Source organism: Electrophorus electricus, chromosome 2, assembly GCF_013358815.1.
Source record: "Electrophorus electricus isolate fEleEle1 chromosome 2, fEleEle1.pri, whole genome shotgun sequence".
In the NCBI taxonomy this organism is placed as follows: Eukaryota; Metazoa; Chordata; class Actinopteri; order Gymnotiformes; family Gymnotidae; genus Electrophorus; species Electrophorus electricus.
This window is the reverse complement of record NC_049536.1, coordinates 18,072,002-18,087,914: the sequence shown is the minus strand read 5'-3', so window position 1 is coordinate 18,087,914 and position 15,913 is coordinate 18,072,002.

Genomic DNA, 15,913 nt, shown 5'->3' with positions numbered 1-15,913 from the left:
TGATGTATATAAACCTTTGATTGCATGCTTTCATTTTTAATTGAACATAACGTAAACATAACCTCTTTTGCTGAAAAGATGCTAATTAAACCATAATCCATTCTAGCACTCTCTTCATTGTGTTTCAATCATTTCGCCATGACTGAACGTCTGCTGAAAAATATTTACTACACTTCTTCAAACCCGGGATCCTATGGAGGGGTCGAGAGTCTGCAAAGGTCCGTGGTGGATGAAATCGGTAAACGGGTTGGTGATAAGGAAATCAAAAAGCAGCTCAGGATGCGTACACACTACATAAACCGATCTCTATGAAATTTAAAAGAAACAGAGTCATTGTGAAAAACATAGATGAACAATGGCAGGCCAATTTGGTGGACATGACCAACATAGCAGAACATAACAGGGGCATGAAATTTATGCTAACGTGTATAGATATACTTTCCAAGTATGCTTGGGTACGTGTGATGAAAAACAAGACAAGTGCCGAGGTTACCAAAACCTTTGTATTGATTCTAAAAGAAGACAGAGTTCCTAAAAAACTTCAGACTAATGAAGGGAAGAATTTTGTAATAAAAGTTTCAAAACATGAATGAAAAAACGTAACGTTAATCACCTTGCTACCAGGACGGGGCAAAAAGCATCAGTGTGTGAACGGTTCAACAGGACATTGAAAACCAGAATGTGGAGATACTTGACAGCCGCCAATAAGAGAAAATACATTGATGTGTTACAGGACTTGGTTCATGCTTGGTTCATGCAGTTATCACAGTAGTATTAAAATGAAACCCGTTGAAGTGAAAGAAGGAAATTCCTTCATGTTGTTTTATAACCTTGTATGGGCTGTTTCAACAGAAAAAGCTGGAAAAACTAAGAGTCGGTGATACCATCAGAATTTCACGATTAAAACGACAGTTAGAGAAAGGGTATGAGCAGAACTTTACGGATGAATATTTTACCATTTCTGAATGTCTAAGGAGAGACCCTCCTGCATACAAATTACAGGATTTCAATGGGGAAAATATAGATGGGACCTTTTATGAACAGGAGCTGCAAAAGATTAGAGTGGGAAAAGACAAAGCCTTTAAAATAGAAAAAAAAAATATCTGAAAAAACTAGGAACCGAAAAAAAGACGTGCTTGATCAAGTGGGTTGGGTGGCCGGATAAATGTAACTCCTGGATTCCGGCCGAGGACGTCCTTAACATTGTGAAAGTTTAAAAGGGCGGGTGCTAAATCAAAATGAAATTATAATCTGATCACCATGGAAGAGAGCGGATTCTACGTGACTCTGTCAAGCAATGTCACCAAAGACATTTACCCTGATAATAAGATTTTGTGCTACACAACCAAATTTCTGAAGCCGATAGAGTTGGTGGGGGGATGGGTGGTCGCACTCACCGAGGTACAATACCCATACATGTACTCGCTGAAGGAGCTGGACATGGAAAGTGTCTTTTTTGTTAAACTCTCTGCAGAAGGAGAAAATGGTATGGTATTTACATGTCTTCTGAACCAAGGGTATTATAATAGTATAGAACATCTGGTTAAGGAAATGAATAAGGAGATAAAAAGTTTATCTCTTGATCTAAAAATAGATTACCAACCCGTGAAACACAAAATTTGTCTGATGACTAGCAAACCCTACTCGCTATGGACTCAAGGAAACCTTTCACTCATTCTGGGGCTGGATCATAAACCTCTCACACGTGACGAGCCAGAAGCACCATTCCCTGCTGACATTCACGTGGGGTTTTACACCATGTTCATATATACGGATATTATACAATATCAGAGAGTAGGGGACAATTTTGTTCCCTTGCTGACATGTGTACATATAACTGGGAAGAACAATGAAATCATCACTTTAATGTACAACAAGCCACACTATGTACCTGTTAGCAAATCTCCCATAAGCGATATTACCATCGAAGTGAAATCTGATCAAAACGTTCATATACATTTTCTGTACGGGAAATTGTGGCAAAGCTTCACTTTAGACCTGCAAAACACACATTTCGTATTTGATTAAATAAACAATCTTTTTTTTTTTTAAATGATCGGTGCAAGTTGAATCCTCAGGTCTATGTGCACTACTACAAGCATCAGGCAGAGAATGGACTTCCCGGGTTTGCAGGAACCCCGATGATGTATGGTTCCAGGCTCGGTGGTATATTCAATGCGCTATATAGGATAGCTGTATTAAAAGAGGCATCTCTATAGCAAAACCTCATTTAAAATCTGCCGCAAAAGTAATTGTAAGTGACGTGGGAAGTAATATTATCGCTCGTAAAACGCATGCGCAAGAAGGGTCAGGACTAGCGGCTATCGCTTACAAGAACGCTACACGTGCTCTGGGAAGGTGTGCTGTATCCATAAATAAAAATCATAAGATCACCAAGATTAAAGTCAGTGTGAAAAAGAACAGACCAAGAAGCAACAAGCATTCTTCATCCTCTTCCTCTAACAAATGAAGAAAACAGAACATATTCTAATGCTATGGCCTTCCTGCATAGTCTGTCGACCAAGTGCACCAAGTCGGAAATAGACATTTTCACATTACCTTACACCCAAACAAGTATCAAAAAGTACATATACGTCAAAATCTCACCGCTTTCAGCCATTATCGACAATTCTCCAATCAAATTTTACATGGCAGGCAATGGAGATGATTATCTGGACTTACATCTAAGATGTAAAATCACAAACCTTGACAGGAGTAACGTTGCTAATGATGCTAAGGTTGGCGTGGTAAACTATCCTATAGCATCTCTATTTTCACAAGTTGATGTTATGTTGGGTGACTGTCTCATCAACCAAGTGAGTAACTCATACCCCTACAGAGCTGTCATCGAATGTCTTTTGAATTATAGTAGGGACACCCTCGAAACAGTTTTCTGCCAGATTGTTTTACAAAGACACGTCAGGGCAAATGGAGGTGAAGGACCCGACAGGGCATAACCCCAGACTCAGGACCAGAGCCACTTTCAGTTCGAAAGTAAAACCTTTGACTTGATCGGTAACATACACTCTGACATATTTTTTCAGGATAAACTTTTACTGAACGGCATTGATATGAAACTTGAAATGGTGCGGAGTAAAGATGAGTTTTGTCTAATGAAAGAAATAATAATGAACAAGGAATTATAAAAAATAATTCCAAGAGATTATAGGAGATAATCTCAAAAGACTATAAGAGATAGTCAATGATTGTTCATTGTACTGGTTATGATGATCACAGATGTTCACCTAGTTGAAGTGAAGCACTAGGAGCCTTATACTGACAAGTATTTGTGTTTAGTGAAGACACACCGGTGTGCAGGGAACAGTCTGATGAGCATATGTAACAGACACATACTGTTAAATATATTCTGTATTGTGTTTCTGGTCGTTGTCCTTACTGTAATTTATTACTTAGTAAAGTTTATTGTCTAAAGCTTATGTGAAACATTGTCTGTGCTTTGAATTAAATGCCAAATCATAAGAACAATTTTCAATCTCTAGATATCATGAACATTCGCTGGTAAAAGATACTATATATAAATATGTGTATTTACAAGATGGGACAAAACCATAGTAAAAACAAAAATAAAAGGGGCCAATAAACTTTACCAGCTAAGGGTCAGGATCCAGCTCCACCCCCCCCCCCCCTTCACACATGAGTTGAAGAGAACAGGATGTTGTTTTGACAGTCCAAATGTTCAGTTCATGAAGGTCAATTATGGAGAATGTTTAGCACAGTTCGACTAATGGGCTAAGGACTATGGGTTCCCAGATAAGGAAGGTCTGAGCACTAGACAGATAGAACAACTCAAAGTGAAATTAGAACAAAATGAAAAGAAGGTATGGGTAGATAAAGTGTTTTTAGCAGACTGGAAGGCGTTGGGACCTGGCAGATGGAGGCACATAAAAGAGAGAGGCAACCGGCAGGCAAAATTAGAATGTACAAGCAAGAAGATGGGGAAACAGTGAACTCCTATCTCGCATGTCTTATAGAGCTGCATGAGAAACACTGTGGCATTGAAAAGCCAGAAGCACTATCAGCGGGTGAAAGCTCCGGGAGTATGGGAGGCCCATCTTTGAAATAGCTTCATAAATGGCCTGCAACCAGATATTGCACACACAATGAAGCAGCTTTGTATCTTGTGGGAAACTGTAAATCTCACAAAGCTCGAGCAGTATGCTGTACATGCTGAGAAACTGCTGAAGGGCAAGGGAAAAGCAAAAGAATGAGAATCGGCAAAAAGATCTGTACATAGCCACCCTCATGATGTTCCAAGCTACACATTCACATGAGGGAGGAAGAAGAAGAGGCAATGGATGAGGAAGAGGAAGAGGGGGAATGGAGGATATGAGTCAGGCTGACAGAGATGGGCCTGTTTCACTTGTGGGAGCTTTGGACACTTTGCTAAAAACTGTCCCAAGGAGGAGGAAGAAGACAGCCCAGTCTCCATACAAGATCAAGCAGAGTGATGGGCAGAGGATGGCCCTCCACTGGGAGCAGGGAATGTAACACACAACACCAGCAAAATCAGTTAGCTCACATTAGTCAGGATACATAACATACCACAAAGCACACACATGCAGAGCAGAAAGACGAGCCCCAAATGCCCAAACAAGGAAAGGTTGATGACAATGAAGAAGTTAAACTGTCAGAAAATGCTTGTATACCCTATAACCAACTACTGTGTATTCCATGAACTATTGATGGGGAGTTGTTCAAATTTTTAGTAAACACTCTCTGTTCCTCGTGCCGTCTCCCTGCTCCTGCTGGAGAACATCACATATGTTGACACAGAGGTGGCTCAAGTACAACATGGTTTTTCTAGACATGCCAAACATCACAGTTAAGAGATGTACAGTGCTTAACCCTGCTACATTACATGACAGAGGACATTAGGGAACCTCATGAATGTATCTCATTAACTAACCACTAATGCTTTCCCTGGATCGATCTGAAGGATGAACACCTCCTGAACCCTGATTTGATTATGTATGTAGATTGGTCAGCATCCAGAGATCAGACACTATGAAAAACAATGTGGGCTATGTGGTGGTCACAGATCACGAGGTACTGAAAGCAGCACCTCTCCCATAACATCTCTCTGCACAAGCACTCAGCTCCATGCATTAATAGAAGCATGTAAAATAGCTAAGAATCACTCAGACACCATATACACTGGCAGCAGGTATGCCTTCGGTGGAACTCACAACTTTGACAGCATCTGGAAATTTCTCACAAGCTGAGGCACTCCAATAGCCCATCATCAACTCATATATGACCTCCTGGATGCCATCCAACTGTCCAAAGCAATTGCAGTATGTAAATGTTCAGCTCATACTAATGAATCTGATCCAGTCTCTCTAGGTAACACACGAACAGTTGCAGCAGCCAAGAACGCAGCACTAATGAAGAACGAACTAACTGTTTCTTGCCCACAGCTTGTGACCCCTCCCTTACACCTAACAGAACTCCAAGCCAGAGCCACAATGGACGGGAAAGCGCTCTAGAGGAAGTCTGGATGTATCCTCAAAGAAGGGGTGTGGGCATGTGCGCAAGGGGCGTCCGTGCTTACCCAAATGCATGTTTCCATTCTTCGCTAAGTTGACGGATGGTAAAGCACGTGTCAAATGGGGGAGAAGTCAACCAAAGAAAAAGTAAACAAAAAAATGGTTCAGTAAGGGTTTTTCTAATTGCTCTCAAACTTTTTAAACAATGTGTTATTTGCGCACAACACAACGCAGGACGAGGTTTTAAAGTGGAACAGGCAGCACACCCTATACCAGCCATTTGATCATTTACAAATGGACTTTATAGAACTGACACCTAGTGAGGGAAAGAAATATTGTCTGGTAATAGTCAATAGGTTCTCCAAATGGATCAAGTTTTTCCCAACAGCAAAGCAAGACTCTGATGCTGTTGTAAAACACTTCTGAGAGATATAATTCCAAGATGGGGTATATCTAGTAAGATATCTAGTAACAATGGTAGACCCTTTGTAAGCGAAGCATTGAAAATGGTGGGAAAATTCCTGGGAATAGATCTAAAACAGCATTGTGCTTACCATCCAGCTAGTGCAGGGGTAGTAGAGAGGGAAAATGGCACCTTGAAGAATAAATTGAGCAAGGCATGTGCAGAAACGGGGCTAGGATGGACTAAGGTCCTCCCTGTAGTACTCATGCAAATGAGACTACAGATTAGACCAAAACACAGGCTATGCCCATTTGAAATTTCATTCGGACGACCACCCAACACTGGAAACCTTGCATATCTGACCCACCCATGTGTGATGATGCTATACTGAACTATTGCGCAACCCTGTCCTGTGCTGTTGAATCTATTCACAAGCAGGTGAAAGCAGCCCTACCGGCTCCAGCAACAGGACCCCTGTAACGAATGCACACAAATAGAAGAAGATCCTGTTGCAGAGGTTTTATTTTAGCAACCAAATTAATACGCATAGTCAGACAGGTAAGCATGGTAGGGTCAGTCCAGGGTCGATGCATGGGGTAGCGTTCAGGAGGTGTCCGAGGGTCAGGCAGGACATGAGGTCTAGAAAGCAGGCAGCAGTTAATAACCGAGAAAACACACAGGATGAGGAAACGTTCGGTATGCCACATAGGAGCAATACTTCACGACTAGTATTCGGGGAGAAGAAGCTTATAAATGGGTAGGTAATGATGGAAATGGGAATCAGGTGTGTGCTAGAATTCCAGGGAATCAGATCGGAGGTGTGTGCGAGTGGGAGTGGCTGTGCGGGGCTGAGGGTTGTTCCTGGGGTTCGTAACAACCCCTACATGACCTGAAACCCAGGAACTGGTTGGCAATCTGAGATTTCCGAAGAATGAGGTAGAACAAGCCTAGGTGGACTGGACCATTTCAAGTAATACTTACTACACACACAGCAGTGAAGAAAGCAGGAAGAACCACGTGGGTCCATGCCAGTCACTACATGAGAGTCCCTGAAATAGCGGAACAACCCAAATCAGAAGAACCAAATCAGCCAGACCAATAGATAAGGTGTACCTGTTAATAACAACCCGTGGGTACCACTAAGCCCCGGTGAGGTGGAAAGAGTGCAGATTGGGAATACCCGCACTCTGAGCACCAACAAAGGTCAAGAAGGACAAGGTTCTACCCTAAATGGACTACACTTAAGATCTGACATTTTGTGAAATAGGACCTAGTGTCCAGACACATTTCCATTGATAAATATTACAAACAAATAACTATGACATCCCCACAACATCTGATAATTCTGCTTGCCTCCTTGCTGTACTTGATAAGCCAAAGGGGAGTGGTGAGCAGATTTTACACTCGTTAAAATATAGCAGGTGACCTGCGGGGTCCCGATAATAAAAAAATAGTTGTATTAAAGTGGGAGAAACAGGACTGTTCACATATGGGTATAGTGAGGTGCAGGTCAGTGAGAAAGAAGAAAATACCAACGAGGTAAATTGGACAAATCCGAGGATGACTGATTCAGGCATATATTGGTGCTGTGTTGAATGAACTGGCAGAGATTATTGCACAGAGGTGACATTGATAGTGACCCCAGAGTCATCCCCAGATCCTGAGGCATTGACTGATGAGGATGATCCTCAGAAACATGATGAAAATTAAGATGAAATAAGGGCCAAAGCATTATCAGTTATAGTCCCAGAACACACCCATAGCAGCCCAAGACATGCTGTATCACAATGTCATGGCAATATGGCCTGCGCTTTGGCAGTACTGCAGAAGGAGGCATCACCATTTACTGCAGAATGCCCCTCTGGCAACTAACCGTTCCGCACCTGAGTCATTGATGAATCTCATCGCCTACGGCCATCAGATAAGGCATAATTAGACTGTTAATGATCCAGTACATGTTACAACAAAAGACAATCACTACAGCCTTACTTCGATTATCGAGCATATGAAACAAAAATTCAAACACCAAGAGTCACTGAAGAAACAGACTTTGCCTGGCTTCGTAGCATCTTCAGTGGAATGGAGGTCCTTGCATATTTTTGCTGATTAGGCAGTGCATCACCAGGTCAATAAAAGGTATGGTAGGAGATGGTTACCAGCTAGTCAAGATTGGTCCAGAGGACATTCCAGACTGGCCACCCCATCCAAAGGAAGACTACAATCCACCCTTCACTGACATCCCTGATTAAAAACTCCCAATCACTCTGTAAAACAGAATCTATAAATTCCATTTATAGATGCATGAATGTAGTGCATTTCAGTCTTTCCAGCTTGCCATTACACAGAGGCCCTGTCCATCACATAAACAGCCTTAGCCTTTTTCAATGTACAGTTTATGACAGGATAAGTTGAATCAGACTAAAGTCTTATCACTGATGTGAATTTTTGTACTCTTTTTTTCCTGTTAGATGTTTATCTTAAAATGATAAAAGGGGGTAAATGTGGAAGAAATGTATATATATATATAATACGTCAAATATGCAGAGACTGATTTTAACATACTATCTTAATCTGTGAATTGTGTTTGAATGTGCCAGTAAGTGGAAACTGTTTGCAAAACTTGACCCCACACCCTGAAACTGTCTGCAGGTGTTTCTTGTCTTCTCTCCTAGATAACAGAACAAGAGTGTTACTGATAGTGAAGCTACATGTTACTAGATAAGTCTAAACCAGTTAGAACCAGGCTCTCTATCTTTCTAAGGGGTGCCTCACTCACACTGGGCAGAGTGCACTCTCATCATTCTCCTGATGCTTTCACCTCTTCTCTTCTGCTAATTAAATCTTCTTTGACCATGTAAGGACAACTCTGACTCTTTATTAGAGATTACCATGACACTCAGATTACAACATCATTGCAAAAAATACCTAAATCATTCATATTAGCAATAATCAGACCACATCAAAAAATCTAACCCATGTCAGCTGTCAAACTACAGGCCAATCTCAAACCTTCCATTTATTTCCAAGATCCTAGAAAAAGCTGTAGCTCAGCAGTTAAGATTGTACCAGAATTAGAACCAGAGTCATGAGGTCTCACTCAGGGCACAAGCCTCATCATAGTGTAGAGACAGCACTGATTAAAGTAGTTAATGGCCTGTTGTTGGCTTCTGACCAGGATTATGTATCTTTGCTTATATTGCTTGATCTGAGTGAAGCATTTGACACTATAGATCACAACATTTTACTAGATAGACTCGAAAATGTTGTTGGGATTACCCCTTTCCTGGTTTAAATATTATCTAGCTGGTCACTACCAGTTTAACATAAATGGGGACTATTCAGCATACATCAGCATAAGTCCTCGCTCTCTCAAAGGTCTCCCAATCACATCTTCTCTAACAATTATAGATTTTGGAGTCATTCTGGATCCCAGTCTCTTGTTCAAAGCTCATGTAAATAATATTTCTAAGACTACCTTTCTCCACCTCAGGGACATTGCAAAGATTAGGAACATACTCTCCTCACATGATGCAGAAAAGCTAGTCCATGCACTGATCACTTTAAGATTGTGTTAGAATCTGGTTCAAAGTGACTAGTCCTTCAGGTTTCATCTCCTCCAACTTACCCTATGACCCCTGTCCTCTGTAGCTGGCTCAATCCAGGTAAGTCAAGAGACACTGACACCAAGGTAGTGAATCAAGAGAGCTCCACTTTATTGAGGAAAGCACAGAGTATATATGTGTCCTATATCTACTATCTAAATCTACAGGATGATGGGGAAAAGTGAGGCATGTTCTAAGGGTCTACGTAGAAAGGAAAGAGACAAGGTTAGTAAAGATTAGATGTTCTCTGCATGAACGAGCCACGAGCTGTTCCTGTGCCTGCCATGAGCCACTCCTGTGCTTAGAGAGAGACGGAGAGAGAGAAAGAGAAAGGGAGGGGTAAAGGAGACAAGAAGAGGGAGCAGATGACCTCGGGCGACCAGGTCTCAGTCAAGCTGCCATGTCATGGCTGATAGGCAGAGACCTTGCATTGGGTGCCTGAAGACAGAAAGGCTCCAGTATCTAACATGCCCCCTTTGATTCCAAAGGAATCACATATCAGTATATAGACCTTTCTCATACGCAGGCACCAAGGCAACATTAGCATGATTAATCACAGAGGTAGAAATGTGAGTTATGAAAGAAGACAGCAGTGACAATAAGCAGGATCTACAAACAAGAATCAACACAATAATCAGGAGTATGGGAAAACATATGTTTATGAGCCAAGATCCCCAAGGGCCGTCAAGGTCAGTTAACCAACTGAACCAAGAATAATCGGCGGGTGGAGGCTCAGCAATAGCTGTCGTCATGTGTGAAATGATGTCAGTAATGTTGTTATAGTAACTAGGGATGTCAAAGCAACACATTTCATTAATGACCTTGCAGATGCCTCCCTCCTTTGCCAAGAGGAGCTCTAGGGTTAGGCGGTTCTGCAAGACAACGGTACAGATCTTATCTACCTCATCATTGAGCAATGCCAGGGCGTTTTCAGTCCTATTGGCTCAATTAAGTACCTGCTATGCCAAACCATTAATTTTATTAAGGATAATACCTTGGTATTATCTTCTTGGCTAAGATTTTAACCACAGTCTGGGCGTCTTCCTTAGAACAAAGAAACAACAGTCCACTTGAAAAACCTGTCTACAATCACGAGCAGGTACTTCAACTGACCACAAGGTGGCATGTGCATAAAGTCTATCTGTAGACATTGAAAGGGATATTCAGGAGCCGGCAAGGCATTATGTCTGGTTTGTGTTTTACCCTGGTTACTTCTAGAACAGGTTAATGCCATTAATCAGCTCCTCCTCAGTAAACCTGTGCTTTAAACAATGCATCAGAGTGGTCCTGAAATCAGGTCCTGTTAATTGAGCATATTTGGTGCATCCCTTTAAAGCATCCACAAATACATGAACATTAATTGGATCAGGTAAACTGTCACAAATATTTTTAATATCAGTCATGCTAGGAGGCATAATTCTACACAGTTTCTCACCCAACATCATGAATGGAGCAGAACCGTTCACAGGGGGCTGGAGCCATGCCCCGAAGTCTTGCTCTGCTGTAGAGAGGCGAGATTAGGATAGAGGGCTTACTTGTGGGCTTGTCGTCTGCTCCTCCTCCAGAAGCCCCCCTCTCAGCTTACTGATTAAGCTCAGACGTGTCTGTGGCATTTGGCACAGAAACATCTGCCCAAGCAGGAGCCTGTCTTATCAGTGCATGCTTCACAAGTGGAGGAGGGGATCCTTTCAGCTGTGTGGCAGCAAAAACAGCTATTTCAGGCCCAGGTGTCTTATTGGATTTTATCCCATGCGCCTTGTCCGACACCGGCTTGGCCTTACTCCAGGCCTGCCAAGAATTCTTCATATACTGAAAATCCCAGCTAGGGTCCCCATATCCCTCATAAACAAACATAGTACTGAGCACTATAAACTCCCTTTGAAACAAGCCTGTACGTGGATAGAGTTTAAACCCAGCACATTCAATCCAACTAGCCAGACAATCAATGTACAGATCACAATGTGAGCTCAAACCACACTGAAACATCCAATCCTTCGATGTTTCCCCCTTTTTGGGTTTTACTAATACCGGAACCCATGGGTCACCCAGCAAAATTACAACCAGTATACAGCTATACAAAGAGTGCACAAATAGATACAGATAGGTATTGCATTTCATTAAGTCTCAGGCAGGATAACAAATCTTTACAGAATGTACACAAAATTCAGCTCGTGCCAATAGATGAGACTTCTTCCACCTTTTCAACAGGCAGGATAACAAATACAAAATTCAGCTTGGGCCAATAGACAAGACTTCTTCCACCTTTTCAACAGGCAGGATTACAACCAGTATACAGCTATACAAAGACCGCACAAATAGATACAGATAGGTATTGCGTTTCATTAAGTCTCGGGCAGGATAACAAATCTTTACAGAGTGTACACAAAATTCAGCTCGTGCCAATAGATGAGACTTCCTCCACCTTTTCAACAGGCAGGATAACAAATACAAAATTCAACATTCAGCTCATTCTAACGGATGAGACTTCTTCCACTTTATTTGAGATAAAAATGCACCTAAACTAAATTTAAGCACAGAGATACTGAGCAGGAAGAAGACACATTAAATATTAGGGTGTCACTTACCTGCACAGTGTCCCACTTCTAACTCAGACTGTTAGAAACTGGTTCAAAGTGACCAGTCCTTCAGGTTCGATCTCCTCCAAATTACCCTATGCCCTCTATCCTCTGTAGCCGGATCAATCCGGGGAAGTCAAGTGACAATCAAAAGAGTTCCACTTTATTAAGAAAAGCACAGAGTATATATGTGTCCTATATCTACTATCTAAATCTACAGGATGATGAGGAAAAGTGAGGCATGTTCTAAGGGTCTACGTAGAAAGGAAAGAGACAAGGTTAGTAAAGATTAGATGTTCTCTGCATGAACGAGCCACGAGCTGTTCCTGTGCCTGCCATGAGCCACTCCTGTGCTTAGAGAGAGATGGAGAGAGAGAAAGAGAAAGGGAGGGGTAAAGGAGACAAGAAGAGGGAGCAGATCAAGCTGCCATGTCATGGCTGATAGGCAGAGATCTTGTGTTGGGTGCCTGAAGACAGAAAGGCTCCAGTAGCTAACAGATTGGACTACAATCTGGCTGTTCCATTGAGTGCCTAAAGAAGCTCAATTAGTTCAAAATGCAGCAGCCAGAGTTTTTACTATAACTAGAAAATTTGATCACATAACTCCTATCGTAGCTACTTTACATTGGCTCCCAGTAAAATTTCATAGTGATTATAAATTACTTCTAATAACCTACAAAGCACTGTATGGTCTTGTTCCACAGTACCCTAGAGAACTTCTAGTGCATTACAACCCACCACGTCTGCTTAAACCGAAAGGTGCAGGCTCTTTACTACTACCAAGAATAAGAAAATCTACCTCAGGGGGCAGATCCTTTTCCTATAAAGCTCACACACTGTGGAATAATCTTGCTCTAAATGTTCAAAATTCAGACACAGTCTCAATATTTAAGGCTAGGCTGAAAACCTATCTGTACACTCAGGCATTTCATTAACTACTTCTCATCTTCCCAGAGCTATGGTAAACTAGAATGTTATCACTTCACCTTTCTTTTGTCACTCAAGTATGTTGACTGAGAGCAACAGCTTGCTAAAGTCACAGTGGTAGCTCAGTGTTTAAGGTACTTGATTTGTAATTGGAAGGTTGCTGGTTCAAACCCTTCTGTTGGGCCCCTGAGCAAACCTCAATTGCTGAAGTTGTAATCAGTCATAATTGTAAGTTTCTTTGGATAAAAGTCGGCTAAATGTAAAATGTTCCAGGATGCCCTAATGTCTGTGGTTCCTTCTGGCTGTAATCTTTTAACTATGCTGCCAGAGCCCAATTTTGCACATTATAGTTCCCTAATTTACACACCCTCATACTTGGACATGCCTAGTAATGTCTTTCTGCTGACACCTACCCCCGATGTCATGATGTTACTGAGCCTCAACCTAACCTCAGCTGCCATGGCTACTACCAGCACCCCCTGATGTCCCCTGCTGTAGCCCACTATACCTCCACCCCAGCCAAATAGTTCTCTGTTGACCTTAATGGACGTTCTCAAGCGGGATGGGACATGCACACACCATCGGAACCAGACTAGGACTAGTCCAGAACTGGACTAGACATTAATTGCTCATTTTTCATTTTATTATTCTTTATTAATTTTCTCTTTCACTACTGAGTCTACTCCTTATTGCCTATATTGTTGTGTCTGTTTTCAGTCAGAGGAAGATGGGCCCTGCTTTGAGTCTTGGTTCCTCTCAAGGTTTCTTCCTCATGCTCTAGGGAGTTTTTCCTTGCCACTGTTGCCTTTGGCTTGCTCAGTGGGGGCTTGGACTTGGACATTTGTAAAGTTGCTTTGTGACAACATCTGTTGTAAAAAGCACTACATAAATAAATCTGACTTGACTGGTCTTGATTAAACCTGATTTGTACCACTAGATGTCAGCCTGAGGCTTACAGAAGTTTAGAATAAGGAGGTGCTTCACGGAGAGTTATGAAAGATGCTCTGGTGAGAAGAAAAGTAGTGAAGTAGCATTAGAATATTCTTCACATTCAAGGGCTTTTCTTTCTTCAATCCCTTTAAAATTGTAACTACTGGGGGAATGCTTCCAAACAGAAAACCAGAAGACCCAAGGTAGGGTTGGAGCTGCCAGTCTCAGGGTTGCCAAGCCAATGCATTACCAGCACACCACAGAGGGCGCTCAACAGGAAAATCTGAGCCTGTCAGGGGTGAGCAGATTAACATGCTCAAGATAGATCAGTAAAAGGAATGCTAAAACTGACCAGGAGTTGGTTTTCCCAGCTAAAAGAGGAAGCAGGCTAGGGAATAAAAGCAAGAAAAATGAAAGCCAGAGGAATCAGAAGGGCTGGGCAACTCTGATAAGGACTTGAGAGAACTCACAGAGGAAGAAGACATGACAGTTAGGAAATCTCTACCCAAAATACTAGCCTTGTTTTTTTTTTTCCAGAACACTGAACAAAGACAGGACAGCCGGTGAGTTGCTCTTACATAACCAGGAGGACAGGTGTGGCTAATTGCTCCTGATTACCTTGTAACCACTGGTGACCAAAGGAAGCCTGTCAGATGGCCCAGACCTGGGCTGGGCTGTTACAGCCTCATATGTTTGTGGGAAATGTCTAGAGAAGAAATACACTCAAAATACAATGTTTGCCATCTGTATTATGCTTGTGAAAGTATTTTTCATGGAAAAATGTAACCTTAACCCTAACCTCCATGGTCATTTATCAGTCCTATTCCACTCTTTTGAAACAGATTCCATTGTATTTGAAGACATGTGCAGCATTCCTGAGTCTAATGAATGAGCTTTTCCATGCATATTTTGTTTTAATAAACTGGTGACATAGGCCTTTTTTTTACCATTTAACATTGTTACAAGTCATTCCTAAGTTTGGTTAATGAATCTCCCAATGCCTTCTTACAGTTCAGAACTAAAAGAAAATAGTTGCAAATAGCTTCCAACAGCTTGTTTAACAAAAGATGAATTAAGTATATTTCTTGCAGGATATGTGACATTCACATCACATTCACTGCTAGTTTAATGTTTAGAAAACATTACATGGTTACATGGTTTCACAGTGTGCTTATAAAACATTGCTTGGCTTAAAAAAACAAAGGCATTTGAGTTATAAGGGTAGACTGTCATGTAAGATTTTATTTAAAATTTGACAGTAAACTCCAGAAAATTGAGCTAAATAATCATTATACATTTGCTAAATGGTCACAATGAGAGATTACTTGTTTAAAAAGTATGACACAACAAAGTACCACTTACATATGAATGAACTAGCTATCTGAGAAAAAAATATCCCTGAGACTGGAATATACTGTTTACTAATTACAATTATGTCTCTGTCTTTGTTTTGACTATCACGTTGATCTTACACCTGGACTAGTAACCATAATGACACATTTAAATTATGTAACAACACTTCTGTGAAACATTAACTATTTGGCCTTTTATAAACTCTGTAGCTGGATATCAGGTTAAGTAGCATGCCCTTTAACCGGACTGATCAGCCCCAAATGGTCAACATCAGCCAGTTCCTTCACAGGTGGCTGGGCCTACCAAAGAGCCTCAGTAGCAATGCCCCTTATGGGTGCTCCAATAAGCAGCAGATTCCTTTCACTGGCTGGACAGAGGACGGCAAAGGACAATTTACCTGAGCTAGAGAGATGTTACTTTATATAGACTTAACTGACACTAGAGTATCCTCTGAAGACATCACAGTTAGAACTGAGAGGAAGTGGTGGGTACAGCATGCAGTCAGATGGAAGCAAGGAGAAATGACATCCTTATAGTCTCCATAGCAGCTGTACAAGCTGGGCTTGGTAGCTTCAGAAACATTGTTAAAATAATCCTGGGGAAAAGAGAAACATT